The sequence below is a fragment of the Hypanus sabinus genome, unplaced genomic scaffold (genome assembly GCF_030144855.1).
Source record: "Hypanus sabinus isolate sHypSab1 unplaced genomic scaffold, sHypSab1.hap1 scaffold_898, whole genome shotgun sequence".
NCBI classification, from domain to species: Eukaryota; Metazoa; Chordata; class Chondrichthyes; order Myliobatiformes; family Dasyatidae; genus Hypanus; species Hypanus sabinus.
This window is the reverse complement of record NW_026781751.1, coordinates 106446-128313: the sequence shown is the minus strand read 5'-3', so window position 1 is coordinate 128313 and position 21868 is coordinate 106446. Positions and strand designations below refer to the sequence as shown.

General features: G+C 43.2%; 2 non-coding genes across 2 annotated transcripts; both read left to right on the top strand.

Moving 5' to 3' along the window:
• Nucleotides 1-16964: 16964 nt before the first annotated feature.
• Nucleotides 16965-17037, top strand: trnaa-agc (transfer RNA alanine (anticodon AGC)). The gene has a single exon. It is a non-coding gene; the product is annotated as a tRNA-Ala (tRNA).
• A 500-nt stretch (nucleotides 17038-17537) lies between these two features.
• On the top strand, nucleotides 17538-17623 carry trnay-gua (transfer RNA tyrosine (anticodon GUA)). Its single transcript is given in 2 exon segments — nucleotides 17538-17574; nucleotides 17588-17623. It is a non-coding gene; the product is annotated as a tRNA-Tyr (tRNA).
• The last annotated feature ends 4245 nt before the right edge of the window (nucleotides 17624-21868 follow it).

Here is a 21868-nt window from a genome sequence, read left to right as displayed (position 1 = left end):
AGAAAGCAATTTGGAATTATCCTCTGAATTTGGCGGCTCTTGATTTGGCCTTGAGTAAGCTCAGAAACTCCGGTGACTAAATCTCTGTGCGACCGGCACGATGGTGAACGAACTTATCATGTTAGCAGCATCAGGAGAGGAATATGGACAGTTGCCTTTTCGTGTCGAGACACTTTATCTCGACTCTTCATAGAATCCATGGTATGCAGATCTTCGAGGAGGGGATCGCTGCGCACAATTAACCATTTTATTCTCATGCACATCGAAAGGGGTTCGACAATTAGTGCCAGAATCCTTCCTGATTTACCATCAATCCGCTTTCCCAGGCACTCAGATATTTGCGCGGCTCTAATCTGAAGCCAGTGCACGCCTGGAAGCTCAGTTCTTGATGCTGATTCATAATGCTGCGTTATTTCCAATGCGTCTCTCCTTGGACCCTCGCTCTGCTCCTGACGTGCTGTGGCCGAAGTGACGCAATTGGCCTGTTGCAAATCATGTTTTATGAAATGCCAAAGAACCCCCGGCCCCCTGCTTCTCCATGTTTCACTATCTAAACACGAGAAACACAGGAATAGATGGGTTTAATTATCCCGATGCTTTACTGTGTCCGTGTATTTATGCCCCATTACCCACTTCATCTCTGTTTAGCAGTTCAATACGCACTTTTTTCCCAGAATCAATTTCTTTCTGAAATTCAACTTCGAATATCAACTAGTAGCTCTGTAACATATTTAATATCGTCAGTGCTAGTTGTTTGCATTAAGACCGGTGTTGATACAATATTTTCTGTTTTTCTCTGTCTGGTACAGCAGCGGACAATGTCTGTAATGCTGGGTTCACTGGTTTACATTTCGCGCCGCATACTCGCCAACATCTGTGTTTGCGACTGACTCCGGTAACAGTGCAAACAGTGAGGGTTTGCGCCAGAAATCATTCATGTTAATGTCCATTAAAATTCAATCCCCGCAAGCAAAGTGACAGTGAATCACATGAAAGGTGCGTCATCACGGGGAATTAACGAGACAGAGACTCCACTCGTGAGTGTGGAATCAGCGCTGATGAGGTGGACTCACCCATAGGATTACAGACTACTGTCGTCACCATCGATGGTCAGATAATGTCCTGTCATTACACGGAGTAGTTTGACAACATCACATTTGGTGTTGCGAGCCCAGCATCGGCCGTCTCTTGAGGCTTCATGACAGGTGTTGAGTTCAGTTGAATGAAATAAGGCGTGTTATTTCCCCACTGGCATTACGGTTCGTTAGAGCAGAGATATTTTTGCTATCTAGCGTTAATTAGCACCAGTCACTGTACAAGTTGTTTTCATTTTTGGTGACCGATTTTTCTATATAAGTACGTCATTTTGTGCTTCAGCTACATAGAGGACAGAAACATCCAGACGCGGTGGACTCTCAACAACGTGTGATCCGTGAAGAGTTTAACCCAGTAGCTGCAAAGGAAATGTGCTCTCCGGGCTTTTTTATAACTGTTTGAGTTCATTTACTAGCTATTTACAATTTCTATGACATTTTGCAATTGGGAACATTCCAAACGGAACAGCCTTGGATCAACAATGTTTCCAGACAGGGCTATTTGTTACACAGTCATTGTAATTGTCGGTATCCCGGGTAAGTACCTTTCGAATATTTATACGAAAGCAGAGACCTCACGCCGCTCTCGGCTACTGCTGATGTGATTTTAATCGGTGATTATTAAAAATCCCTAAAATGCTGTTCCGTTCATCTCAACCTCCTGCCCTGTTGTCGTTTTAACCTGGGTCGTGCAGACTTGTCACTGGACTGCTTCACCAATCCCACCCCCCAAAAACAAATTATCTTCCCTCCTTCTGAAAAGTAAATTCATATTTCCCCCTTCTCTTTCTCCAGGCACTGTTCAATTAACGGCCAATCTGTTTTCTATTCTTTGACAAATCCCATTTTTTTTCCCGTCACCAAATTCTGAGCTATGTTCCTTGGTGTCAGCACAGTTCCCTCTAAAATGCGGGGGTGCGCAGCCTCGTCATAATTGAAACTCACCCGCGAACATGGCATTTGTGGACAAGCAGCTGGAATTTCTTTTACACGATGCTAACATCATTTTGAAATTTTGCGAAAATCTTTCGAAAACTTTGGTAATATAACGATGAATTTAACTGTATTAATGAATATAATCCATAAATGTGCTAAACACTAAACGTACCACATTTACAGTGAAACATTTTAGCTTCAGCGAACGTGCATTGTCATTGTTTCAAGTTACAACACTGTCACAAATGGTCAACATGAAGACAGAATGGAAGTCGGTCGCTCACTGTTCAGAAACCACCATCGCCGTCCCGTCAGAACTTTTCACTGTTGCATCCTCCCTGTCAATTGTGACTGCCTGACAGTGTTTACGTGTCTTGTGTGTTATGTTTTGTCATCGTTTGAATTGCATATTACAGATTTAAACAACATTACAAGTGCCGAGCACTTTTAAGACCGGGTAACGATGTTCTGCTCAGAGCAACGGTTTGTCCCCGAAGCAGTAAAATAAATGAGAGGGAAGGTTGCTGCGGTGCAAGATCTTGTTTTCAGAATCTGACCTTGCAATCGAATCAAACTCAGACTTTCGGAAAGAAGCGTAGGTGCGCACTTCAATAGCACTACCCCTCTCCTTGGAGATACCCCGCTTGGAGTTCTGTGAACAGTCTTGGTCGCCCTGTTATAGGAAAGGCAGAAGTCCGCTAAAAATGGTGCAGACAGTATTCACAGAGTTGCTGCAGGGGATCTCGGGATTGAGTTGCAGAGAGAAGTTCGGCCGAGTGGCATTTTATTGCAAAGGCAGGTGGTTGGCGGACGAGGTGAATTAAACCATTCAACTCCGTGGGGTAGGGGAATCGTGAACAAAAGGCGGTAGATATTTCAAAGGGCAGAAACGTAGCTGGATTCCCAGCGACGTTTCCTCACATAGAAGTTGCTCTGTGTATTGAACAGCCTGACAAAGGAAATGGGAGAAACAAGGTCGTTAACAATATTTAAAGTGCACGTGGACAGTTTGACGAATCTGATCCAATCACGAACAACTGTATCAGATGGCCACGTCGGTCGGCATGGAGATATTGGGCCGAAGGACCCGTTTCTGTGTTCTATCATTCTTTGACTCTGCTCATCGCTGCTGCATCGGTGAACGTGAAGAGATTAATGTGAGCATGCGCAACTGTAAAACGCTTTATGCTGCGGTCACGTGTTCAAACAAGTAAAGTATCTTTTTACTTCCACTGATAATGTCCAGCAGAGATTTAATTTCAAGAGAACAATTGACGGCTGTGTTTCTGCCAAAAAGTACGTTTGATTTTGTTTATTCTTATTGTTGGTCATCTTTGCTTCACTGCAGTTAACCTTGTTGCAATCATCATTCTCAGCCGAGGAAACTGCGGTCTCTCCAAATGCGTCACGCGGTACCTGGTGGCGATGGCTGCGGCGGATCTAATGGTGGTGATTATCGAAGTCCTGTTTTACCAGATGAGTCGAGCATACAGATTTCATTTCGGAATCCTGGACAACGCTCCGTCCTGCCTTGTCCACTACGCCCTGTGTTACGTGGCCGTTGACTGTTCCGCTTGGTTTACTGTCGCTTTCACTTTCGATCGCTTTGTGGCCATTTGCTCCGCTAAATTTAAAACGAAATACTGCATCTCCAAAATTGCGAGTTTGGTGATCGGCGCAATATCAATCGGTTTCTGTTTAAAAAACATCCCATATTACTTCATATATATGGGAGGAACAGCATGGTTGACGAGTGATAACTGGGTCTGTTTCGATAGGATTGTATTTCTTATTTCGGGATCGTTTGAGGGATTTTATTGGGTGGACCGTCTGTTGAATCCGCTACTTCCTTTCTTCCTCATTTTGACCCTCAATGCTCTGACCGTCAGACAGATACTGGCGGCGAGCAGAGTACGCAGGGGACTGAAGGGACGGGGAAATTGCGGGAAACAGCGAGATCCGGAGATGCAGAGTCGGAGACAATCCATCATTCTGCTCTTCAGCCTGTCGGTGAGTTTCCTTCTCTGTTGGGCGACAACCACTCTGGTCTTCATTCTCATGCGATGCCTCTACACAGACCTGGAAACGTCAATCCGGCTTTTTAAGGCACAGTTTTGGGGTTCTGTGATTCAGAATTTCAGCAGCTGCACGAATACATTTATCTACGGAGTGACCCAGACCAGATTCAGAGAGCAGATGAAAGCTCTTCTGCTCTCCCCCGCTAATTTAGTTTTGAAGATTTTTGGAAGTCGATACCGCGCAGGAGAAAGCATCAGATAACTTCCCCGTTTCGGAATCAGAATCAGGTTTATTGTCACCGGCAGGTGTCGTGCAAAATAAACCCACATCAGCCATGAATAAATTGGACTCTCTGAAAACGTTCTTGTTCTCAAACAATACCTTTGCTCCCAACAGTTCAGCTTTCCCTTTTCTTCAGTAAAATACTCTCATTTCCTGCTATAATTTACATAGAAACATAGAAAGCCGACAGCACAATACAAGCCCTTTGGCCCACAATGCTGTGCCGAACATGTACTTACTGAGAAATTACCTCAGGATACCAAAAGCCCTAAATTTTTCTAGGCTTCATATAGCCATGCCGGGGTTTCTTAAAAGACCCTGTCGTATCTACCTCCAACCCCGTCGCTGGAAGCCCATTCCACGCACTGGCCACCACGTAAAAACTACGACTGGAATCTCTTCTGTACCTACTTCCAAGCACCTTATACCTGTGTCCTTTTGTGTTTGCCATTTCTACACTGGGCAAAAGCCTCTGACTATGACTATCAATGCCTGCCATTAACTTGTACACCTCTCATCCTCTGTCGGGTCCCAGGAGAAAAGGCCGAGTTCACTCAAACTACTCTCATAAGGCATGCTCCCCAATCCAGGCAATATCCTTGTAAATCTCTGCACCCTTTCTATGGTTTCCACATTCATCCCGTAGTGAGGGGGACAGAACTGAGCACAGAACTCCAAGTGGGGTCTGGCCAGGGTGTTATATAACTGTCAGTTGCTTGTTTACTGTCCTTCTGTAAAATGTATTTTACCTTGCACATTATCTCACCCGAGTATCCAATGTTGAAAACGCATCGATCCATTCTCGAAGCATTCATTAGCTGAACCTTTGGAATGGACTGGCCGTGGCTGCCAATCCCGACATCCAATCCCTTTCTGTATTGCTTGGTATTTCCTTTTACCTAATGTTACAGTTTGCTTACTATAGCCAGCATTTTACTAGCAGACTTTTTTCTGCCTTTTTTTCTGTCTGAATGGACCCCTCTAGTTTCAGCACAAATCGGAACCCACACTCTGAATGAGATATGCTTTTGCTTCGGCCCAATATCGCTGTAATTTGAGAACACATCAGTCTCCCATGTCCTATTGAGCTGGCTGCTTGATGGAGAACATATCGATTCAAATGGTCTAAATCAGGATGTCTGGAATCGTACCGTACAATCCAGAATTACTACAGCACTTTAAAACATTAATTTATTAACGAATAGTTTCCATCTGTATAAATATCACAACCGTCCCGAAATTGTTGCAAAGGTTGCACCACTTTGTTTCACATTAGCCTTTTCTGAACGAAATGTTGTAGACAGGGTGTGTTTGGCGTAAAATCAGTTTAGCAATCCGGAACTCGTATCTGCTTCTGGGTGCAATCACTGTTTGATGATTGCCTTCAAATTCAGACATTTGAATTTCCGTATTTGGACCCTAACGTGAGAATCCGTCTCTGACGGACAAAGACGTATCTCACACGTATATTGCTGTGGCTTCTGGAAGCTGCTGACCCTCCCGCTGCTCCTTTTATAATGCTCCTTCTGTGATCAACCCGTATAATGCGCAGAGCACGATCTGTAATGGTGCTGCGTCATGGCCCAATGGGGCGAAATGTCATTTAGCCATGAATGCTCATTTAATATTGAACTGTTTTATCAAAGGATCTGTCGGAGTTAATGCAGACCCTCTCTCAGAGTTTACCAGCGGAAGTAGCGTTTGAAGCTAGCGAGTATCAGTGTGATGCGAACAAACGTAAACCCCATTACATGACTGTTTACCGCGATTAAAACTGATAGCAGACCTGAAGAATGTTTCACAATCATATTGGCAATGGCGATCTGACCGCTAATCCGGCATTGAAAACAGATGAAATCAATTAAACTCAGATTCTCCCGAGTTATTTGGGCTCCCGCATTTACTTTTCCGGTTCCTTGCACTGCAAAGCCGTTGATCCATATCTCCCATTACGGGGTGCGGTATCGCTGAGCGGGTCGGCAACGATCACAGAGCCTAATTACAAATGCACTGAGTAAACTGTTTGTACTTGTCAGTAGGCAGCGAATGTCTTTACGTTTTTTATGGTCTGGAACAGGCCGGACCGTAGATTTACACAGCTGAACCTCCCTAGTAACCCAACTGATATATACATATATACAGCCACATGTTCGTGTGGTACTAACTTTCCCAACACTGCGTGTGTGTGTGTGTGTGTGTGTGTGTGTGTGTGTGTGTGTGTGTGTGTGTGTGTGTGTGTGTGTGTGTGTTGGGGGGAGGGTTATTCTATTGGTTTACTTAGTTTAATTCCAATTGTCGGAAACGCTGTCGAGTTATGAACAGATTCCCCGATACTCAAGCGTATTAACAACATGACGGAATAAAAACAAATTTCCACCATGATCCGTGAATAGGAATGTCAACATGGATTTATAAATGTTTCTATTCCACAGTGTCAAAGATACAGCAGGAAGTTCTGCAGCTGATCCACTTATTCTACGATTGTAGCTGTTGCCGGTCTGCTGAAGGAAGTGAATTGGAAGCGCGAGCATGAGCCCGTCACCCGTGACCACATTGGACGAGCGGGACAAGCGATACTCCAACTATTCCGGAAGGCGGTAGTCATGAGTCTTTCATTGTTATGAGGATGAATGATTTTTGGGTACTTCACATTATCTTCAGCGGAACTAACGTAAAACTGTCAATTTTGCCTTAGTAAGGTATATCACAGTATTAAGTTTTACTACTCATGTTAAACCTTCATTTCTTGCCAATTAAACAAAATTTTCCAATACAATTGCTAAACTCACTTGACTCTCATTTATATGAGAGGTTTGGAGAGGTAGGGATTAGATTATCCTTGAAAGATGGAAGACGTGAGGGATCTGTCAGTGAATATATAAAAATGAAGCGCAGGAACCATGGACTGTTTCCGATCGCACTGTGAACGGTCAGTCTCGGGTAATACAAATAACGCGTCTCGATTCAGAACAGCATTCGAAACAGAGGAATGAAATGCCGCGAATGGAGTCTATCGGTCGTCACTTCGACAATTTGCATTTCTAAAGTGAAATCCCTTCCAAAATTAAAAACAAAACGGGACAGAATCCTCCAATGATACAGCGGATGAATAAGCAAGTGGGTTAGGTCCTGATTTCCAAAAGGTATATAACAGGATGCAAGTTAATTGGGTGTCAGAAAGATTAAATATCTTGGAATAATAGAAACTGTTTCTGTACAGAAACAAAACAGAACACTATTATGTTTCCCTTTTCCTGGACTGGTGGAAGAGTTACAATGGATTTCCTCAGAGATCAGTTGCAGCAGAACATTGTTGTTCTTAACATTAATATAGAGCTGAGTAAGTCTGGAGTTGAATAACCAAGTGATGCAGTACGAGTAATAGAGTAACAGGAAATATTGCATTTAAAATTGAACACTGAGGATTAAGCAGTGTTTTATAATGAATCCCGATAAGAAACCACGCCTCTTGCACCACATTCTTGCACTGACGAATTATGTTTTCAACTAGACACATAGACCTCGGCATCAGCTAACAATACGGACACCACATCTCTTCCACAAGCCTCTTCCAATCCCTCAACGCCTTGCACCCTACCGGAACCCATTGATCCGGAAATTTCAACAAGCCTCCATCACTGACCCACGCTCTCACACTGAACACACCCACCCTCCACCCACTCCCAATGACCAGACGTCACTGCAAGATCTCTTCCCAGTGAGACGCAACCGAGTCCATTCCATTACCACGGGTCCTTGCCATTGAACTTCCGGACTCCAAAAGTTTTAAACAAGCCCAATTATCACACCGCCTCCCTTAAAATACCTTCAAAACCCACTTCTTCATGATCGACGTATGACAATGGCTCTATTCCTCCCCATTAGATTTTCCCTCTGACCCCAATATTCCAACAGTTACGCCGCCACATTAACCCCTGATTGGGCAATTACACGTCGGCCATTCCATTGATCGATATTCCACCAGCACACCTCCAACTATATTTCCTACTGACCCAATCTTCGACAAAATGTTCCGTTCTGAATCCTCCTCTCCAACAGCTTCCTCCAACACAGCACATTCGCTATAGTTCCATTGAAACCATACCTTCACACTGGACCACAGCCCCAACAGATCCCACTGACCCCATTCATACCGACTTTTCCCAATGACTCTACACCTCGCCACCAAACTCAACCGGTTGCCCAATTCCCCATATGTTATCCACGATACCGTAAACCTTCCACCTTCCAATGAGCACGATATTTCTTCCAGCAGCTGCCACTGACCTCACACATTCCCATGTACTCAGCAGCTCTCCGGTCCGTCATCTGATTTACACCCGTTCAAATGCTTCTTGTTCCGTTTGTATGATCTGTCCTGGACTGACTCTGCACTAAGTGAACTCCGTTTCTCAGGAATCCACGGAAGTTACAGTCCGGTAACTTCCTTGTATTTCCTGAGGTCCTGTGCCTGTTATGGGACGCAATACCTCGGTCAAGGTCAAGATTTCCATGGCAGCATACAACCTCAAGGAGGACTCAGATTGAGCATGATCTGTAGGTTAAAGTAATTGTCGACGTTTCGAATCGAAACCCTGTATCAGCGCCAATGTTCTATCTAATATTCTGTATTTCACGGGGATTTATCTTTGAGGACCTTTCAAAATCTGTTGCTTTCTGGGCCTGATGAATGCGGGAGGGGCGTTGGCGGTGAGTTGAACGTCCCGATGTGTTTTACAAAGTATAACTGCTTGTGAATTGGAGGGCGCTAGCCCGATACTGTAATGGAGTCAGGTTCACCAGGAGACTTTAAAGGCAATGCAGAGACAGGGAGCCGAGTTTTCGGGATGAATCCTATAATTGTCCGCGAAAAGAATATGGAGCGTATGACATCCTTGTGTCCAGTTCACTGGGTTAATTCCGTGGCGGACAGGGATTCTCACCCTCAAAATCTGCCCCTTTACCTTGCTCACCTTTGTTCTCACTCTGATTTAAATGATCATCACTCTTATCCCCTTGGTAACCCGGGCTATCGCTCATCCAGTCAACGTCGGTTGATATTGCTGGTCGCAGGAATGTGGTGCGGAGAAGCCCCCATTCCTCTACCCTGTCCTTCACTCTCCGGTCTAACCTTTCTGAAGATGTTATTACCAGTCTGACTCCGTCACTTCCCTTTCCACTATTTCACTTGTGCTCCATAGGTTTTCCAGGGCTTGCTGATTCATTGCTCTAAACAATCTACCATCAGCCGGACAAACCGCAGAGCATCTCATGCGCCAGGGTTTCCGTCTACACGGTTTCCCACTGATAGTGTATCAGACAGAGGTGCTCGATTCACCTCCCAGCTCTGCTCAGTGGAACTGGCTTTGAGATAATTATCTTCCACTCAAACTAGAATCACGTAAACTAACAACTCGCTTTATCAGTCTCCTCAAATACATTAGGAAAATTAACCCGTTAGCATACGGATTACAGCTTCCCCGTTCTATGAGATTTCATCCCACCTTTCTTGCATTCAAATTGAAGCAATTAATTTGACCCGGAATCCCAAGCCACACACTCCACCTAGGAGCTCAGACGGTGAGACAGTTCACACAATCCATAGACTGTTTAACTCACGAAATTAAAGGGACACCTACAATACTTTGTAGTTTGTGATGGATAGGGTCCGGAGGAACCAGGAATATTTCGGATCTTGGGTTCACTTCAGAATTCCATTGTGCATTCTGGATCGCAGTGGGCCGTCAGGTGCCGGTCACATGGGGGCGGGTTCTGTCACAAACCCGGGTCGCCGATGGAGTATTCTGGAGTTCTCAGCCTTCCTTACTGTTTTTGGTGTGTGTGCGTGTTCCCTGAGATTTAGTAATGATAGTTACAATGTATTGTTGCGTTTCTGGTGTTGATGTGTTATAGTTGAGTCTTCTCCCATTCCCATGTGGGCAGATATTGCCCTTGGATAGTTCCAATTAACTTTCCTTGAAACTTTGCCGGTGTCCAATTAAGTACCCTTGGACTTTTGCCTCTTATCACAATGGTTACCTGTAAGCTGCTCACGAATCGGGGGTTTGATTAGCTGGACAAGGATTCCTCCGTACCCTGGAGTGTATTTAAAGTGGAAGGGCTAAACCCTCGGGGCTCTGTCGACCTGGTCCTTGCGTAATGAAATTACGGCCGTGTTATTTAAAATTGTACATGAATGTGCAATTTCTACTGCTTTTGGCGCTTTTTTCAGTTTGATTAATAGAATTTCAAGTTTTGTTGAATCTTCCTGTGTGCAGCGTGACAATACAATTCACAAATTCCAAAACTCGAGCAGTTCGCAGTTCAGCCTCCTCTGTTAGGATATGAAACAGCTTCATACGTTTAAGCCGCCAGAAATCCCACAGACAGTATTTAAGATTTTTGTTTTATGACCCTGGAACCCTATGCAAGTCATGGTTCCCTGGTGTTGGTGCCGGATCTATAATTAAGTACCTGTATAGTGATTTATCAAAGACCCAACATTGATCGCTGCGACGCATCACTGGTCCCAGGCCTGTATTCCTAAATAAGGACATCCCCCATCCCTCTAGCACATTGTGCCACGTATCACGATGTCAATATCAATGCTCCGGTAGTGAGTGCCTAGCACTGCACATTCTTCTAACTTTTTGTTGACATGCTCATAAACTCAGTTCAATTAGCGAAACATTATCGCCCAATCCGGCTCTTCAGAATCCCTTCTATGCATTTCTCACCAATAATATGAGGCTCACTGGCCCTCAGATCCCCAGCTCCTCCTTATAGCCCTTCGGATGTAATGGCAATCCTCTCGTCCTCTGGTACCTCATTGATCTCAGTCGAACGTGAAACTATCTTTGCCAGAGGCATTGCTTCTCAGAAGTGCCTGTGAAAGGCTGTGAACGCCCAGAGGATTTCCATCCATGTGTTCTTCAGGTGCGACACACTTCTTGTGCTCAGCCCTTGTTCCTGTGCAGCCATGAGCAGCGCCTCTGTCTGCCCGTCAGCCCTGCCATTTCGCCATTGATAAGACATTCTTGTGACAACCACCTCTGATATCTGGCAATGGTACATCACACGTGCTGTGGCTTGTCCATCCATGACCTCTAGTCCTCTGGCTCTGGTTCAGCTTCTTCTGTTTCCATATCCACTGCCTGCTCTGTGAGGTATTCCCTTAAGTGCCATAGGGACCATCTTCTTGACATATTCATGGGTGTTTCTCATTTCATCCAGGACTGTGGCCTTGAGACTTCCTAGTCCCCGTCGTCCTTTATTCCAGTGAGTGTATTGTCGCTGGACGATGGACTGTGGATAGAATCCTCCGTGTCTTGTGAGAAGTCTCCGAGTATTGATATTGATTTAGAGGATAAATTAATATATTCCGACCAAGATTACACACCCCGCGGTCCTCCAGAAACGCAAAGAATACTCCGAAGTAAAACGAGCATTAAAGAAAAATTAGATTAGATTTCAAACCCCGGACGCTGTTAAACTTCGAGTGTTTTATGACAATGGGATGCAGTTGTACCAGACAGTGGAAGAGGCGACTAAAGACATGAAGGTCAGAGGGTTGCCCGTCAGCTTGAAAAAAAACTAAAGAAAGCCTGGCTGAGGAATTGTGCCGCTTGGCTTGGGAAATAGTGCGAGAAACCAGAAGGCAGGAGACGGGAGGAAGCCGAGAGAAACATATCAGTAAGGGACCGGGAGGTTCCCAAAGACAGTCCTCACCCCCTTCAGAAGAACCATAAGATTTGGCTAACTTTAAAAATGTTGAGAAGCTAAACAGAAGCAAAAGTACCCGGTGATATACCTAACTCGAGAAATACATTATAATGTGGATTTTATATTACTTAGCAAACTCGAGGAAATCTGCAGAAGCTGGAAATTCAAACAGCAACACACACTAAATGCTGGTGGAACACAGCAGGCCAGAAACGTCGACAGCGCTTCTCCCGACAGATGCTGCCTGGCCTGCTGTGTTCCACCAGCATTTCGTGTGTGTTGTTGTTTATATTACTTAGTTGTTATTCTCTATTCGCTCACTAACTTCTTTTTACCAGCAAAATGAGAATATATATATGTGTGTGTGTGTGTGTGTGTGTGTGTGTGTGTGTGTGTGTGTGCGTGTGTGTGTGTGTGTGTGTGTATATATATATAGGAGTACACAGGGAAATCTTTTCAGTGTAATGGATTTGTTCACTGAACATTTATGAATACTGCAATGGGGTCCCTCAACTCACAAGTAGGAGGGGTTATCCCCAACAGCTGGACATTTCCTCTAGCTCAACGCAGAGTCATCTCCTCGAGACCTCAGCCTTGGAGTCACATGCTTGTTGCCATTTTTGTTATTATTTGAGTTTCCTGGTTTTTATTTGTTCAGTGAGCAGATCGATTAAGTTTTATTGTAATTTCAATGATACATTGACAGATAAATACGGATGGTTAAGGACAAGGTAAAATTCATTTATTTTAATGTAAATGGGCTATTAATTCCAATGAAACTTAAGAGAATTTTATCCAAAATGAAAAAAAGGAACAAGCCCATGTGGTATATTCAGAGGAAATTCATTTAAGTGATAATGTTGATTTTGACCTACAAACAAAGAACACTATTTGGAAACTAAATTCAAGTCAACTAAATGATCCGTACTTTTAGGAACAAATTAAAAAAGAAATTAGTGTCTACTTAGAATTTAATGATACTGCAGAGGTTTCACCTCCCATTTTATGGGATGCTCTGAAGCGGTCTTAAGAGTGAAAATTATAACGATATCTTCAAATAAGAAAAAAAGGAATAAAACATTAGGAGATTTAGAAAATAAGCTGAAGGTACTAGAGAAAAAATACAAATTGAATTTGGCACAGGATACATTAGGGGAAATTAAGAGAATGAGGAATGAAATAAATAATTTGGCTACGAAAGAAATCAGGAAAAACTAAATGTTTCTGAAACAGAGACATTATGGAAGTGGATCGAAATCTATGAAAATAATGGCGTGGAAGCTGAGAAAAAAAAGATAGCAGAAAATACAATTCATATAATTAGGGACTCAAGAACGAAAATGATAAATAAAAACTAAGCTAAATGAAGTTCAAGAAGCTTTTGAAGTGTTTTACAAAACGCTATATTCCAAAGTTCCAAGGGGAAGCATAACCCAAATTGACACCTTCTTGAATTCTCTAGAGTTACCCACTTTAAGCGAAGAACAAAATAAAAGGATGACTGATGACATAACTGAAGTTGATTAAAATGCTTCATTTAGTCGGCTTAAATTAAGCAAGTCACCAGGATCAGATGGGTATAATGGAATGCGGGTCATTTAGAACAATATCCGTTCTTAATGTAGTTTATAGGTTATTTACCTCCATCGAGGCCAAACGATTAGAGGAGTTTCTACCCATACTGATAGGTAATGATCAGATTGGTTTTATACGACAACGCCAGACACAAGACAATATACGAAGGACACTTCACATTATGAATCATATACAAAAATAAAATCGAAGCAATAGTGGTAAGCGTGGACGCTGAAAAAGCATTTGATTCGGTTAATTGGAATTTTCTCTGCAGAGCTTTGCATAGATTTGGTTTCCAAGACGCAATTATTAAAGCTATGGAGACACTATATGACAATCCTGCTGCTGGGATTAAAGTTAATGGATGTTTATCAAATAGTCGTACCCTAGAAAGGGGCAAGAGACAGGGTTGTGCATGGCCACCACTACTCTTCGCACTATATCTGGAACCATTAGCTCAATAAATCAGACAAAATGAAGATATCAGGGGAATTCCTATTAAAGGGACAGAGCATAAATTGGCTTGCTATGCGGATGACATTTTGATCTATCTCGGGCAACCAACATACTCTTTACCTAAATTGATGCAATCCTTTGAACAATATGGTCAATTATCAGAATACAAGATCAACATAGATAAAACCCAATTACTTTCATATTAGTATAGGCCACCCAGAGAAATTGAAAGTCGATACCCCTGGGCATGGCACACAGAGTCTTTCAAATATTTGGGCATCATTATGCCAAAAGATTTGGCAAAATTATCACAATGTAGTTATCAGCCTTTAAATAAAAAAAATTAAGCAATATGTGGCATGATGGAGCCTGATTACTGTTTTCAGTCTCAGTTCAAGGATTGAGTCTACTAAAATGAACATACGGCCCAGACTGTTATAGCTCGTTCAGACCTTACCAATAGAGATTAATCAAAATCAATTCAATCAAATGAACAAGATGCTATCAAAGTATATTCAGCAAGTTCAAGGCCTAGAGTTCGTCTCAAAACTTTGCAATTAGTAAAGGAAAAGGGGGGATGGGGCTTGCCTTCTCTTGGAGATTATTTTGCAGCACAGTTGAGAGCTGTGATATGTTGGTGCAACCCATCATATGACGCTCAATGAAAAGACATTGAGGAGCGGGTACTTCCCATCCCCATACAAGCTATTTTGGCTGACAACAACCGCAAAGCTACATATTACCCATGGGTGAAATTGAATCTTAAAATATGGAAAACTACTATAAAAGAATATAATCTAGAGGGAGATATTGTAATTATTAAATGGTGTGCATATGACTCTGATTTTACACCAAATAAATTGGATGCTAGATTTAAGGACTGGACAGCTAAAGGAATAACAGTTCTTTGCAACATAATGAAAGAAGGAACACTGTTCAGTTTTGAAATGCTTAAAGAGAAACACTTATTAGAAAAACAAGATTTTTATCGGTATTTACAGTTGCGACAATATGTTAATAAGACGCTTAAAAATGTAACCAAGGCAAATACATGCTTGACAGAGCTCTTTAGAAAAGCATATAATTCAGATACTGGCAGTAGAATCATTTCAAGCATGTATAAGGGATTGACAAATCTAAAACACGTTCGACTTCATACATTAAAACAAAATGGGAGAAGGAAGGAGTGATAATTATATCTGAGGAAGAATGGACATCAATATGGAGATATCAATGGCAGTGCACCAATTCACAGAAATGGAGGGAGTTCGGATGGTAAAACTTAATAAGATATTTTATTACACCTTCTCAGAAATCCCATTATGATGGAAACCTCCCTGTTTGCTGGAGAAATTGTAGAAATCAAAATGCAAATCATTATCATATTTTTGGGACTGCCCTGTTATCAAAAACTATTGGGGTGGTATACATAATGCCCTAACAAGACATTTTTAAATGTGAAATACCCTTGGAGAGTAAGACAATATATTTTGGATATATACCTCAAGAATGGGTGAAAAGAGATAAATATTGAATGAATATACTGTTGGCGGCTGGTAAAAAGACTCTTACCAGGAAATAGTTATCACAGGAGAGCCCAACTTTAAATACATGGATGGAAATTACAATGGATATTTGCAAAATGGAGAAGATAACAGCATCTGTTAATCATAAGCAGGAACAATTTGATTCATACTGGGATAAATGGTTTAACTACATAATGCCTCACAGGCCTGATTTTAATCTCACAAATCAATGAATCTGTTGTAAAAAAATCACTCCCTACTTGTAAATAGTTCTTTCCTTTTGCTTGTTTTTATCTTTCCACTGTTTTCTATAAGTGTATATCCCAGATAAATACTTTGTGATTCTGTGATATATATGATTATATGATATATATGTACAATGTCTGAAATACATCTTATGGAACTGTTTGTTTGATGAACTTGTTTCATATCTGAGGTGTCTGATCAGCAGAGAAACAAGAATCCGTTGGAGACTGGTAGTACCAACCTAAAGGCGTTTATTAGTAAACAATAGAATATCAAAATGCAAATATACATATAAAACAAGTTAGCAGTAATAAACCTAAAAGTGTAGGAATAATAATAAGCAATAATAAACAAGCTCTATCGATGACTAGGAGTAAATGAATTGTCAAAAGAAAGTATAGAGTTCAGTTCATAAATGCTGAGGTGGTTATAGTTGTTGTGTTGAAAACGTTGGAGAGAGAGCGAGAGCGACACAGAGCGAGCGAGCGAGATGTAACAGCAACAGCTGTGGCAGGAAAACCTTTTGTAGCTTTCTTAATCCGTCGTGTCGTTGTGTTCATTCAGTTATGACCCCTCTGTTCTTCAGCTAGACCGTTCTCTTGTGGTGGACTCATCACTCTGGCATGAGTGGACACACACACAATTCCCCACCGTCCCTGCTGTAACACTGTGAACTTTACTGACCGATCTCCTGGTTCGGTCTCCGAGGCTCCCATCTTTCTGTGGGTTCCCAACACTCAGTCAGTGTTCACTGGTGTGTCTGAAGGGTGTCTCTCCAGACCTGTCTTTTATCCCCACTCACGGGGTCTCAGCTATCCATAGAAGATAATTTAGAAATTGACAACATTCCAAACAGAACAGCCTTGGATTAACAATGTTTCCAGACAGGGATATTTGTTACACAGTCATTATAATTGTCGGTATCCTTTGTAAGTACCTTTCGATTACTTATACGGAAGCAGAGACCTCACGCCGCTCTCAGCTACTGATGAGTGAGTGAGTGTGTGTGCCTGTCTGTGAGATGCTGATTGTGCATCGGTGAACAGTGGCAGGCATGCAATGATGTTTGTCCAACGGAGCAAATTATAGGAGGCTAGCGCGATGTGCTGGGGAATTAGCTCAAATGGTAGAGCGCTCGCTTAGCATGCGAGAGGTAGCGAGATCGATGCTCGCATTCTCCATCGACATTTTGTATTCCGAGGATTCGTTCAATCAAATTCCTGAACTAAGAATCCACAAAAGATGCGGTTGGCGCAGAGCGAGCGGAAAGTATCTCAGTCAAAGGGTCGGGAGAAAATGTCGTAGGTTTGCTGCGTTGAAAGCAGATAGGAGGGAAAGCCGGCTGGCAGCTGCTGTTTCAGTAATGGATGAGCTGCAGGCGACGATTCCGGCATAAATCAGGTGAGTCGTTAGAAGGACATTGCCCTGGTTACTGGGTGAAAAGAGAAAGCTTTGATTTGAACGGGCGAGGACGATCAAAGAGCTGTGTTGGAATCGTAGTGTCCCTAGAATTGTCAGAAGCGCGGTGATCGGCGTCATCCCGTGGCCTGTGGCCCCCAGTGCTGGAAGGACGAGATAGTTGCCACAGGCAGGCTTTTGCCATCGGTCGACAGATGCCGGGCTGAAATCTGCAGAATGATTGTCGGTAGGAGCCAACGTGGAGAAACTTGGTGTCGCTTTTCCTTCGATAGCTCAGTTGGTAGAGCGGAGGACTGTAGAGGAAATGGAGTCATCCTTAGGTCGCAGGTTCGATTCCGGCTCGAAGGATCAGGACTTTTACAGCGCCCATCATCAATTCCATACCACAGCCTCGTCATGATTGAAATTCCCCCGCGAACATGGCATTTGTGGACAAGCAGCTGGAATTTCTTTTATACCATGTTAACATTATTTTGAAATTATGCCAAAATGTTTCGACATCTTTGGTAATATAATAATGAAATACTCTGAATTTAACTGTATTAATGAATATAATCCATAAATGTGCTAAACACTAAACGTACCACATTTACAGTGAAACATTTTAGTTTCAGCGTACATGCACTGTCATTGTTTCAAGTTACAACACTGTCACAAATGGTCACAATGAAGGCAGAATGGAAGTCGGTCGTTCACTGTTCAGAAACCACCATCGCCGTCCCGTCAGAACATTTCACTGTTGCATCCTCCCTGTCAATTGTGACTGTCTGACAGTGTTTACGTGTGTTGTGTGTTATGTTTTGTCATCGTTTGACTTACATATCAGATTTATAAAACGTTACAAGTTCCGAGCACTATTAAGACCGGGTAACAATGTTCTGCTCAGAGCAATGGTTTGTCCCCGAAGCAGTAAAATAAAACAGAGGGAAGGTTGCTGCGGTGCAAGATCTTGTTTTCAGAATCTGACGTTGCAATCCAATAGTAACACAGACTTTCGGAAAGAAGCGTAGATGCGCACTTCAATTACAGTACCCCTCTCCTTGGAGATACCGCGCTTGGAGTTCTGTGAACAGTCTTGTCGCCCTGTTATAGGAAAGGCAGAAGTCCGCTGAAAAGAGAGCAGGCAGTATTCACAGAGATGCTGTAGGGACTCTCTGGGTTGAGTTACAGGGTGAGGTTCGGCCGAGTGGCATTTTATTGAGGGCAGAAATATAGCTGGATCACGAGAGACGTTTACTCACATAGTAGCTCTGTGTATTGAACAGCCTGACAAAGGAAATGAGCGCTACAGAGTCGTTAGCAATATTTGAAGACAGTTTGACGAATGTGACCCAATCACGAACAACTGTATTAGGTGGCCAGGTTGGTCGGCATGGAGATATTGGGCCGAAGGACCCGTTTCTGTGATCCATCATTCTTGGACTCTGCTCATCGCTGCTGCATCCGTGAAACGTGAAGAGATTAATGTGAGCATGCGCAACTGTAAAACGCATTCTGCTGCGGTCACGTGATCAAACAAAGTATCTTTTTACTTCCACTGATAATGTCCAGCAGAGATTTAATTGCAAGAGAACAATTGACGGCTGTATTTCTGCCAAAAAATGAGTTTGAATTTCTTTATTCTTATTGTTGGTCTTTTTTGTCACACTGCATATAACCTTGTGGCGATCATCATTCTCAGCCGAGGAAACTGCGGTCTCTCCAAATGCGTCACACGTTACGTGGTGGCGATGGCTGCCGCGGATCTGATGGTGGTGATTATCGAAGTCCTGTTACACCAGATGGGTCAAGCAAAAGGATTTAATTACGGAGTCCTGGACAACGCTCCGTTCTGCCTTGTCCACTACTTCCTGTGTCACGTGGCCGTTGACTGTTCCGTGTGGTTTACAAATTGTATTTGTTTCAGTAGACCTGTAGTGCCTTTCTCGCCATCGTTTGAGGGGTTTTATTGGGTGGACCGTCTGTTGAATCCGCTACTTCCTTTCTTCCTTATTTTGACCCTCAATGCTCTGACCGTCAGACAGATACTGGCGGCGAGCAGAGTCCGCAGGGGGCTGAAGGGACGGGAAAATTGGGGGAAACAGCGAGATCCGGAGATGGAGAGTCGGAGACAATCCATCATTCTGCTCTTCAGCCTGTCGGCGAGTTTCCTTCTCTGTTGGGCGACAACCACTCTGATCTTCATTCTCACGCGATGCCTCTACACAGACCTGGAAACGTCCATTCGGCTTTTTCAGGCACAGTTTTGGGGTTCAGTGAATCAGAATTTCAGCAGCTGCACGAATACATTTATCTACGGAGTGACCAAGACCAGATTCAGAGAGCAGGTGAAAATCATTCTGCTCTCGCCGGCTACTTTAGTTTTGAAATATTTTAGGTCTGTACCGCTCAGATGAAAGGGTCAAATAATTTACAAATTTCAAAATAAGATACCTGCTCTGCAAGCACATTAATGAATTGAACTGCCTGAAAAAGTTACTGTTCCCAGCATTTCTGCCTTTCCATTATTTCAGAAGAAAAATAATTTATTTTTCTATTATAGATTAGATTGCTTGTCGTTTCCGTTCTGTAAAATGTATTTTACCTTGCACATTATATCACCCTGATATCCGGGATTGAAAACACGCAGATCCATTGTCGAAGTGTCCATTTTCTAAATCTTGCTAGTGACCTGGCCGTGTCTGCCAATCCCGACGTCCATTCTCCTTCCCTCTTGTTCCGAATTCTCCCTTTATTTAAACTTCCGGTTTGTCTGCTATACCTGTATGTAGCTGGGAGAATAATTGCATCTTCTCTGTCCGGATGAAGCTTTCCAGTTTCAGCAAGAGTCGAATCCTACAGTCCGGATGAGATGTAATTCTTCATCGGCCCAACTTCGCTCTAATTTGATAACATATCGGGACACATTTCCTATTGGCCTGAGGGTATTTTCATACAGTAAATACAAGTTACTCTTGCTATAACAGGTTTGCAGCACAGGCCCTTTACAACAATGATGTCGAACATGAGGAAAACGAGAAACAAGTTAAAAGAATTTACGTTTTATACTTTCAATAACGTTAAGTTGTATAACTTCAGAATTAATATCTTCGGTAGGAGTAATGTGTGCCCGGCAATTTTGCTTCAGAAAGATCAATCACAGTATTGATTTTTATTATTTATGTTGTCTTCATATCCTGACATTCAAACGGTAAAATTGCAGCATAATTGCTAAAAGCGTTTCCTATCAGTGATACGGGAGATTTGGGGAGAGGGGTTAGATCATCCTTGGAAGATGGGAGACTGTGATGGAATCTGCCAGGATGATATCGCAGTTTGTAGGACACTCAAATGCTAAGAACGTTGGCTTTCAGTTATATGGAAAATGTGGAGAAGGTAGTTAAATTATGCCTAGAAGAGAGAAGATGTGGGGAGTCTGCCAGGATGATATGAGATTGCGAAGGCAGAGTCACAGTAGGTGTAAGGACTGTGGACGGTCGGTACAGGAAGAATACACTGAATGTGCCTCGAAAAAATCTAACCGGGAATCAAAACACATTCCACACAGAGGATGGAGATGCGGGGAAGCGGCTCAATTTGCATTCACTGGGACAATTGTGATATATTAGAACAAGGTTGTTTAAAAAATCGCTTCTTATTAACACGGGGTAACCCTTCAGTGAAGCAGAGGATGCGTAAGCTCATGCAATGGGGCAGTTACTGACTTCCAAAAGCTGCTGGGCAATTGTGTTGCCATGGAGATTTGATATCGTGCAATAACTGGGAGCGCGACTCCGCAGAATCAAGCCCTGAAATGTTGCTGCTTCTCCGGACCGGTGAAGGATTCACACTGGACTTCCTCAGATGACAGTAGCATTTCCAAATTTTTATAATCACTAATGGAGAGCGGGAAAACTTTGGGAGAACATAACCGTGATATAGAGGAAGGTTAATGGGAAATATAGCAGGTGAAATAAAATACTGAAGATCGTGACTCCCGATAATAAAACACGCCTTTTGCACGACCCTCTCACACTGACTACGCGTGTCTCCAAGTAGTTACAGATACTGACCTTCGGAATCTCTCAGCCCCAACAGACACCACAACTCCTCCTCTAACCTCTTCCAATCACCCAGCGCCTTCCGGACGGGCTGTACCCACATCTCTCCACCAGAGACCGTTCTCCCTCCCCTCACCTGCTCATTAAACACACCTCCCAATAAACACATGTCTCCCCAATGACCTGTCCGAATCAGCCCAGTCCTCCAACACGGAAACCCCCTGAGTCCAGTCCATCAGAACAGACCATTCGCATTGAAATCACCGACACCCAGTCCACAAGTTTTACACACATCCAAAGACCACACACCACCTCACTGAACCCTCCTTCTGAATCTTCCTCTTCGCCATCGACACCCGGCAATGTCTCTGATCCTCCCCATCAGCTTGTGCCAGTGGGTGTTCCCCCCTCAGACTAATGGGCAGGCTGAGAGGACGGACCCGGACCCGGTGCGACCGCTTCTCTGCCTTCTGTCCGGGAATTTGTCCTCTTGGAGTGACCATTTAATCCGGGCCGAGTTCGCCCACAATACCCTTCAGCATTCACCGCTGGG